Below are 5883 nucleotides of genomic sequence, written 5' to 3'. Positions count from 1 at the left end.
TGCCATGCACTAGTAATATCTAGTTGATGTCAAGTGATTTTATAGTTGATGTTGAGTGATGTAATATGTGTCGAGCATCATAAGATTAATAATGTAAAGCTACTACATTATAAAAAAAGATCAAAGATTTGCTAAATATAAGCTAACATGTTTGTTTTATTGGAACTTGTGAACTAGGAGGAAGATAAGATTGATGAGCTGGTGGCACAAAAATTGATTTAAACTATTTTTAGTTGAATTCAAATGGATTCTAGGAGAAGTTTCTAGAATAGACAATATATGGGGTAGATAAATTGTGTCCTACTTAATCCATCCAAAACCCTAATTTAGATGATGGATAATGAGCAGGAAAATATTCTAATTTATTTTATATAGGAATGTCTATTCATGAAGCAAAATAAGTTAGAGAGGTTGGTGTCATAAGAAAAAACCTAAGAAGGTGAAGGAATTAAGGGTTTTGCTTCATCAAGTGACCCAAGAGAAGAGTCTGCAATGGCATACCAAGCAAGAAGGCTTAAGGAGATGAATTATTGAAGGGTGAATAAGCTATCAAAGTTATGAAGTATGAAAGCCAACAAAATTGAGGACTAAAGAGAGATCTATAATCTATAAGTGAAGTTGTAAGTTGTATCAGATCAAAGCTCTACTATTACTCTCTAAAAATTGTATCAGTCTAGGGTAAATCCTTTGGTATAAGGTTGACCTAATAGTCATTGGAAAATCCTTTAACAGGGTGGCATTCCAAGTGAATGGCCTAAAGTCCTCTAATGAGGCTCACTTTTAATAGGGTGATTGAAATCCCTTAACTAGGTCACATTTAACAGTGTGTATTGTAACCTTTAACATGGTTGGCATTTCATAGGGCATCACTTCAAAAGAGTGAAAAAGATTAGCATGTTACTGGTTATTTTTCCCAAATTAGGTTTCCATGTTAAATTAGTATGTCATGTGTGCCAATGAATGTGTTGTATTTCATGTTTTACATTGTTGTAAGTTGATTTGATAGTGTCATATAAGTTTTAGTAAATACACAATGAATACATCCATGGGTATGAATGTTTTTGGGTTCACTAAATTGTGAAAAAGTTTAATTTTGTACATCTGGACCTTGAATAACTAATTCAACCCCCTCTTAGTTCTTCTAAAAGAATTCCAACAACAATGACATCTTCCTGAAGAATATGTGCATGTGGTCACAAATAAATTAAAAAGAGAAGAGGTTTGGCATGGAAGGAAGGAAGAGAAGAAATTTTTCATGGAAGAGAGGACATAATAGGTGACCTTTCTTTTTATGTCAACCACCTCGATCTATAGATTTCTCATGCTCAACAAAAGATCTCTTTGAAACTGTGAATACAACCTACACAACTATGGCTTTAAGTTGATTTGATTTTATTGGAATGATACAATAAGGATAATAGAATTGTAGACATTAGAATTAATTTTCCTTCTATGCTAATATATTGGAAATTGTCTTTTTACACACTTTATTGATGCTTTTGTTCTTAGAGTAGTTGTATGTAATGATGGAAAATGATGATGATCATTTTTGACTAAAAATAGTGACAAACCACTATAAATCACATAAATCCTTTTGAGTAAATTGAGTACCCAAGTAGTGGTGTCCTCAAAAAACCTAAGAAGTAGTTCCTTCCAAAGTGAATTTCCCATTTTAAACAAAATTTAGTGTAACAAAATAAAACATTTAATAGATGATATGTATAATGACTTTCAACTCTCTTTGTGTGGAGAAAATGTACCAGTTGTATTTGTAATATTGTAGTATTATATATGAAAGTTTTTGTTCCTTGTGTAGAAAGGGAGGGAAGGTATTGTGGAAATATGAAAGCAAGCTATAGGTGTTTCAGAGAAATAAAATATACATGTGTTTCAAATCTATTCCATTCTTGGTGAAACTTCTAGGCTATGATGAACAAAGAAAAAATAGGGCTTTTAGGCAATAGTCTAGAGTTCTCATTGTTTTGGGTGGTAAAGGAGATGATCTCATGCAATCAACCAAGCATATATGGTATCCATTTCAGTACACTTTCTATAGGCTAATTTTTTTGAGAAGTTTTTTTCTTTGGGTCAAGTTTTTCACGAGCCTAGTCCTATTCTTATGGAAGATTTCTAGGTGACTTTTTTTTTCTATTTTTTAAAGCTCCTTAAGCATATAATTTCACCTATTTTTTAGGTTGGAACATTTGTTGTCACATTTGGAGAGTTAGATAAATTACAATCTGAAATTTCATGTATAAAATACAAAAATAAAATAAAATTTCTCCTTCTAATAAGATACATGTTTAAGTTTTTTGTTTAGATGTTGTCCACATTTGGAAACATATTTTGTTTTTCTTATCAACTCATTAATCTAATCCATCTGTAAGTTATAAGAGTGACATCACTATGTATCTTCAATTATCATTTAGGAAAACTTATTTTATTGGTGTGTTTGAAAGACTTGTCGCAACTACAAATTTTGTAGTTATTGTAATTATGTGAAGGAAATACTACACATAGTTATTAGACTAATGTACAAAGACTTTTATGGTTATCAGTATTTTTCTCTCGATGTTTATTAACATATTTGATTTTCCTTTCTTCAAATCTTGTGATTTGGTTTCTACACTTATGTTGGGTTTCTTGATGCTCCTTTTCCCATGTTTATTTTTTACTTTCCAAACATGTCTCTTTTCTAAAACATATTCCAAGGAAGATTTAGAAAACCAATTCTATAAGTCATTATGAAAATTGACTTTCTATTTTCTTCCATGTTATATAACATGAAGTTTTATGTGGTCTATATTATCTTTCTTTCCTACCATTTCTAGAAATAATGCCGACTTGAAATATGATTTGACTCTACACCAAACAGAGTATCTCTTCCCCAGAAACAAATACTATATCTATTTTTTCTCACTATTTTTTCATAGATTTACTGATGTCATTTTTTTAGATCATGGAAAATAATCAACAAAAAAAATCATATTTTTCAAATTTCAAGAAACTCCTTATAAATTAGTGTACTGCAACCATTCACTAGCTCCAATGCATCTGTAAATTGGGATTAGTTTCCTCAAACATGACTCCAACATGTTGCAAGTAGTTTCACTCTTTGTTTCCAAAAGGCTTTTGACCTTTTAATAGTTACTGTTGCCCATACTTGTGATGTGAAAGATTTTGAGATCATGGCCTTTGAAGATTCACTATGTAATATGATTGCATTCTCCACTAAAAATTCTAGCTTTTTTACTTTCCTGCTAGAAATGCATTATGATTAATATTATAGAGAAGGAAACACTCCTACTATTCGACAAGCATTTTAGGCCTACCTAAATTGCCCATAGAAAATATTACTTGGTAGATTACTTGATAGTATACTTTCAACTTGAAAGGCACACACTCTGTTATGAAATTTTGCAACTTGATCTTTTGGCCCTTTTCATTAGTGTAAGCTTCCACTCCTTCCTCACATTCCAACATCTACTACTATTGTAAATGAAGTATGTACCATTTCATTTCCAATTCCAATACAAATGCATGTTTTCAACCTTAACAACTATTTCTACATGTTTTTAGACCAATGTGTATGTTATTCTTCCATTACTTATTTTCTAGATTAAAAATAAATTACATATTCATGAGACCTTCACATTGTAGTATTCTCTTCATCCCTTTATTACCATGTTCACAATTTGGGGTTTCTCTCACCACTATGTATGCAATTAATAACATTGTGAAATTACTCCATATAAGAGTTTAAAAAAAAACATAATAATATTTAATTGGGATGTCAAATGATTTTTTAACAAATGATATTAGCTTAATAGCAAAAAAAGAAAAGAAATTTTCAATACATTGTGTTAGTCATTAAAACTTACATTACTTTTGTATGATAACCCTTATGAATAATTAAAAAATATATGTATGGCCCCTCTCCAGTGTTGTCGTATAGCATTGATCATACTTTTCTTATATAACCTTCACCCCTTGCATTATTTAATGGTCATTTATTAAAATATACTATTCAAAATACTCCACGATTTATTCAAGCACTAATTGATGAGTGTTGTTTCTCAATGTCAATGTTTTATTGTCTAGAATATGAAGAGTATTGTCATATTTTAGACAATAAACTAAGGAAACGACTCCCAATAATTTATTCTTGGAAAAGAATGGAGTAATTATTGTTTCTGCAACCTTAAATGCTCTTCAGAAAGTTTTCTACTAATTTCTGATGTCCATAATTAATATGCAACTCTTCAACTAGGAGAATAATCAAATCTTCTCCATTCTTAAATCCATATAAAAGCTGATAAATCTGTTAGAGGGAAGTGTTGAAGTCTTGAATAGTTTTCTCAAGCATGCACAAATGGATGGCTAAGGCTGATGCGTAATGATACACATATTTGAGTTTCTGACAACATGAACAAATTCAATCCCCCACGTAATTCTATTCACCGTAAAAATGGCCAGGCTTGGATCAATAAGTCTGAGTATTAGTTCATTCGTTTGATCTTTGGGAGAGTAGTTTTAGTAGTCGCTCCCAATCTCCATTCACAACAAATAGTTGCAAGTATGGAAAGACGAATAGGGCATTGATCAATCTTCAAATGATGTACGATGTCTATAGTTCAAAAATTCAACAAAAATTATCCCAGGTAGCACTGGAGATGGAGATGAGAGGCATCCACGATAAGCCTAATATCGCCCCTGAAAACGTAACCAATAGTTCGAATCATTGTTCACACCATCAACTTCTGTCTATTGTTTGCATCTAATGAAAAAATTGATATTCACACAGCCCGACAATCATAACGTTTGCTTCTTTTTAAGACATCTGTATCTCAACGAGATTGCACCAAAATACGACAACTCCATATCACACGAATATGAATACCCATAACTTCTGGCAACAAATTGTAATGCAAAGAATAATGAACAAAGAACCTTAACCAAAACATATGCTCAATATTCATTCTTCTTAACTTTTGATATTTATCAAATTAATTTTAAAAGAATTATAACTAACATAACACTTTGGTGAATATATTTCTAATGAATATTATAATTATACCCAACATGATGGCAAGTTCAATGCTTTGATACCAACTCTGGTGACACAATTTTGATCATTCTAGATAAAGAAAAAAAAATTGATCATTTCTTGGTATCATTGTTTCCATCCAATATATGTGCGTGGGTAAAAGTTAATGAATATTAATTTAGTCACATCTATTAATGTATTTGATCTACTATATATAGATATATTTATAATTTAAAATTAAAATATAATATAAAATACTTATAATAAATACATGTATATCCAAATACTTACATTATATTATTAGACTTAGTATTGATTATACTAATGATATGATAGATTTATTATTAATATGTTTATTGGAATTAAGATTACTAATTGGTCATTATTATTAATTCCCACTATTAGAAATTAATAATAATAATTTAGTATCATTATGATTAGCTATTAATTTAAGATTATATTTAATTATTTAAAATCTTATATTAAAATGGGGCCATGATAAGCCTTATAAAATAGCAAAGAGCATTGTTAGAAATAAGAGGGAATATTATAAATGGGAAGAATAGGGTCTGTAAATAAATACTTGAAGGCTACCTATGACTTGGGAACCATTAAGAGCACCTAGGACTTGAAAGGATACTAGGAGTGCCACATGGTTGACCTTGAACACTTAAAGGCTACAAAGGCCTATGAGGACCTAAAAGAGCTTGAAGAAGACCATATAGTTCAATGCACAAATTTGAAACATAGAAGGTCCATGACAATCACAGACCATGGGTTTGTTTTCTGTTCAAACAAGGAAAGAATTAGTAATGATGATATTAGGAATGAAGCAT

The sequence above is a fragment of the Cupressus sempervirens genome, chromosome 7, assembly GCF_028749045.1.
Source record: "Cupressus sempervirens isolate cs-2001-9-10 chromosome 7, ASM2874904v1, whole genome shotgun sequence".
Taxonomy (NCBI): Eukaryota; Viridiplantae; Streptophyta; class Pinopsida; order Cupressales; family Cupressaceae; genus Cupressus; species Cupressus sempervirens.
The sequence above is the reverse complement of the archived record's forward strand: the minus strand, read 5'-3'. Positions refer to the sequence as shown.